Consider the following 4838-nt stretch of genomic DNA (forward strand, 5'->3'; position numbering starts at 1 on the left):
GATCTCCTGACCTCGTGATCCACCCATCTCGGCCTCCCAAAGTGCTGGGATTACAGGCTTGAGCCACCGCGCCCGGCCGAACAGTTCTACTTTTTAACAGCCTTTCCCCTCAACCTCACATACCTTATATCTCCTAAAACTAATTTTATCTATTCCCTGACTCCAAATCTCAGTTAATGACATCAGCATCCATTGGAATGCCTAAGCCGGAAATGTAGGCATCATTCTCGATTCCTTCCTCCCAACACTTTCTCATCTGATTCATCTCTAGTCTTGTAAATGCTACCCTATAAACACCTCTCCAGTTCTCCCCCTTTTTTCAACTGTCTCCACCTTCAGCCACCATCCTTCTCTCCAGGGTCAGCCCAGTGTCATCTGGACTACTCTCTTCTCTTGCAGGGTTGCCAGCCTCCCCTACCTTCCCTTCATGGATTCTCTGCACAGCACCCAGAGACAACTTCATAGACAAAGTCACCTCTGCCACTCTCCTGCTTCATACCCTGCAGTGCCTCTACATTGCTCTCAAAAGCCTTTAGTGACATAATTCTGCTCACCTCTCCAGCTTCATTTCCTCCTCCCCCCAGGAACCCTCTTCCCTGCCACCACCCAGTTGAGCCAGTCCTTCTCACTCTTCTGCTATCAATTTGGATGTCACCTGGCCTAGGACGTCTCTTTCAACCTCTCCTGTACACATAGACCCAGAGCTTCCCCTAGTAGCATTTATCACACCATAATTATAATTGTTGACTTGTCTAATTTTTTTTAATTAACTGAGCAGTTTATTATTTTAACCAATAAAAGCTCTGTAAGTACTAGATTTAGTCCTGCACAAGATGACTTTACTAATAAAGGGAGGATACCCAGACAGATTTACCATATAGCTAAGGAAAAAGAATCTCACGCAGAGGACATCCTGAAGAGATAATGAGCTAGAGAAACAGAACTAGAATGTTTCATTTTTAAAATAATAGAGAATACAGAGGGGAGGAAAAAGGGAATACACTTTTAGCTAAACGAGTTGACAATTTTATTTTCACATTTCCCAATACAAATGAAAACTGCATCTTTTCTGTCCCAATTCTCCCCTCCAAAACTATTCTCTTTGATAGGACAGGGGAGCAAGCCTTCCTTATACTGTTTAGAAAACCCAGCATCACAGCAGCATGATCTCCTGGTGAAGCAGAACAGGTAATATAAAACTGATATAATGAGCCCTCCCCGCTATCCTTATCTGTCTGGTCGAGTCCTTCTGGGCCAAGTGGGCACCATCATGGGACAGGCAGGAGGTCTCATCACTGGGGGCCCAGGCATCATTGGCCTGTGGCCTCCCACAGGTGGCCTCATTCCAGGAGCAGGGCCCACTGGTGTCATGCCAGGAGGAGGAGGGCCCATCATTGGCATCATGGGAGGACCCCTCATATGGGATGCTGGCATCATACCAGGGTGAGGAGGACCCGGAAGACTAGGGGGAGGTGGTATCATCACTCCTGCAGGAGGAGGAGCAGAGGATGGAGCAGGAGGTATCTTTCCTTGTTGAAATGCAGCCATTGTTTTGTCAATCAGGCTCTGAGCCTGCTCTTCCATCCATTTCTGATAGTAGTCTTTCACATTCTCTTTGTGTTTCCTACCACTGCAGTGTGTCTTTCTCACAGATGGAGAGTCATGGGTGAGGTATGTATTGCAGTAGTCACAATAAGACTTGGGCATGTTGCTCTGCAGGCTGTTGGCCACTCCATTCCATGACACCCAGAAATGACCGACTTGTCTAATTTTACTAAAGCAAAGCTCTAGTTCCCTGAGGATGGGGACTGTTTTAAGTTTGTCTTAATTATCTGTACATCTTCTTTTCACTGTATCTGGCATTCGACAAAACCTTAGTAACTGTAAGTTGAATGGATGAATGACCCAGCAAGACCATGAGGAGTGGCTAGAAGCTCATCAGAAGGATTTGAGTTTCAGAATAGAAAATGTTTTCCTCATTAAGGGGCCAGGCTGGTCGCAGAGGTGGATTAAAAGTGTGCAGAGGGAGCCCCTGAGAGCTGACTGATGCTTGCTGAACACCAGTGCTGTGCTAACCTCTGTTGCTGTTAATTATTTTTTCTTACACATCATAGGAATCCTTTAAGGTAGATTCTGTTTTTGTTTCCACTTTAAAGACAAGAAAACTGAGGCCCAGATTTGCTGAAAGTCACATAGTGGCAATGTTAAGATTCAGATATTGTCTACACACCTTTCCCTGGGCTACAATAAGTCTGTAGTTTTCTTTTGCAGGTTCTTTGTTAAGACTCACCTTGAATCTTTAGGAAACTGCCTACGACTTCATATGCAGAGAAAAAACTAGCAAACAGCTTGGAAAAAGAGCAGATTTCCCACCAGACTTGGGACTGTCATGCTAGAAGTTTGGGTATTTTTGTTTAATATTTAGATAAATTCAGATTCAATAATTATGAAATGAGAGCTGGAAGTTATCTTAGAAATCTTTGAGTCCAGTTCCTTGAACATCTGAAGGGACCAGTGACTTGCTGAAGGCCACTCAGCTGCTGGTGGAGCCAGAATTGAAACACTGAGTCTCTCTCTGACGTTTCTGTAGAGCTATGCATGTTTTGCCTTTTTGGTGCTTGATTTTGCTTATTGGAGTCTCTTGGTAAAACATCTCTCTTAAAACTTCAAACTGGGTGGGACGCTGTAGCTCACACCTGTAATCCTAGCGCTTTGGGAGGCGGAGGTGGGAGGATTGCTGAGGCCAGGAGTGCAAGACCAGCAAAGGCAACATAGTGAGACCCCTATCTCTACAAAAAATTTAAAAATTAACCAGCCGTGGTGGCATGCACTTGTGGTCCCAGCTACTCAGAGGCTGAGACAGGAGGATTGCTTGAGCCCAGGAGGTCAAGGCTGCAGTGAGGTGTAATTGTGCCACTGCACCCCAGCCTGGGTGACACAGTGAGACCCTGTTTCCAAAAAACAAAACAAAGTAAAACCTTCAAACTGCACATTGCTTTGTCAAATAAAGAATTTCAACTTTGCCGAATGGCCAGATGTGGTGCAAAAGTGGGCCTGGACCCGCTGGGACCAGGAAGTTTAGGGGAGCCAGAGAGCTCAGGGTGAGCTGGGGGTTGAGATGATGAGGGAAGCCCAGGAAGAAACACGCTGGAAATGGGGCCTTCCTTTCACAAACAGGAGAAAACATATGCGGATTTCAGAAAGTTTTCTTGAATGCATACCAGATACTAGGAACTGGAGAAATTGCCCTCAAATGCTTACGATCCAGAAAGGCAGTAGATATGAGTATAGTCATGAGATGGGATGAAAATATAAAGGGAAAATACTCAGACAAGATGAGGGCGTGAAGGATTTTGCCTGGGAAAGTCAAGGAAGTTTTCCTGAAGGAAATGGACTCCTGAATTGGGCCTTGGAGGAAAAATAGAAAGAAGAGAAAGTAGGCTTTTTTTTGTTTTTGAGACAGGGTGTTGCTCTGTTGCACAGGCTAGAGTGAAGTGGTGTGACCCTCTCACCTCAGCCTCCCCAGCAACTAGGACCACAGGTGTGCACCATCATGCCTGGTTAATTTTTTGATTTTTAGTAGAGACGAGGTCTCACTATTGCCTAGGCTGGCACAAACTCTTGGGCTTAAGTGATCCTTGCACCTCAGCATTCCAAAGTGCTGGGCTTAGAAGTTTGAGCCACAGCAGCCCCCAGCCAGAAGTAGACGATTTCAGATAGAGGGAAGAACAAGGGCAAAGTTGGAAGGGCTGGCAGGGCATGATACAAATCAGAGCAGTGGTTCTCAAAGTGTGGTACCTGGAACAATAGCAACTGCATGACCTGGGAAAGTGTAAATAATGCAAATGATTGGGCCTCCACTGCAGACCTATAAAACTGGAATTGCTGGGGGTGGGTTTTGCACTGTGTTTCATAAGGTCTCTCAGTGACTCTGATGAGCCTTAAAGGTTGAGTCCCAAGCTTGGCACAGTAGCTCATGCCTGTAATCCCAGCACTTTGGGAGGTTGAGGCGGGATTGCTTGAGCTCAGGAGTTCAAGACCAGCCTTGGTAACATAGAGAAACCTCATTTCTACAAAAAATACAGAAAATTAGCTGGGCATCGTAGTGCACATCTGTAGTCCCAGCTACTTGGGAGGCTGAGAGGGTGAGCAGTTTACTTGAATCCAGGAGGTGGAGCGTGCAGTGAGCCATGTACTACTCCAGCTGGGGCGACAGAATGAGACTGTGTCTCAAAAAAGAAAAGTGAGGTTGATTTCCACTGAATTTGATAATTTCTAATGGGAGCCTCCCTGCTCCCATGGTAGGGCTTTGGGATGGCAGGGACAGGTGTGGACAGAGTGTGGGGCCTACACTCTGTTTCCCACCTTAAATGCCTCATGGCTCCTGTGGCTCCCTGACTCAGTCAAGTGTTATACACTGCACTGTGTGCCTACAGACCTAACCTTCCTCTCTCATCTGTGAGGTCCTAGACAGTAGGGCTTCTCCACGATCCTCAGAGCTGACCACACCAGCACCAAGAGTTCCAGAAGCTTCATCATGTCTACCACGCACAGAGCCCTATAAGGGGTCTCTTCTTGGCCTCTCCACCTGCTTTCTGTCCTTTATGACCCCAATGTTACTCTCTCAACCAACCAGTTGTTGAAAATTGACATACACAGCCCTGCTCTTGGCACTCTCTATACCCCTGCCTGGCGTTTTCTCCATCACATGAATCAACATCGAGCCTATGTTTTACTTTTCTTTCTTTCTTTCCTTCTTTCTTTCTTTCCTTCTTTCTTTCTCTCTCTTCTTTCTTTCTTTCTTTCTTTCTTTCTTTCTTTCTTTCTTTCTTTCTTTC

General features: G+C 45.9%; 1 pseudogene; it reads right to left on the minus strand.

The window, feature by feature from the left end:
- Nucleotides 1–1227: 1227 nt before the first annotated feature.
- Nucleotides 1228–1707, minus strand: LOC105524111 (annotated as a pseudogene).
- Between the last annotated feature and the right edge of the window lie 3131 nt (nucleotides 1708–4838).

The sequence above is a fragment of the Colobus angolensis genome, unplaced genomic scaffold (genome assembly GCF_000951035.1).
Source record: "Colobus angolensis palliatus isolate OR3802 unplaced genomic scaffold, Cang.pa_1.0 Scaffold49, whole genome shotgun sequence".
Classification (NCBI taxonomy): Eukaryota; Metazoa; Chordata; class Mammalia; order Primates; family Cercopithecidae; genus Colobus; species Colobus angolensis.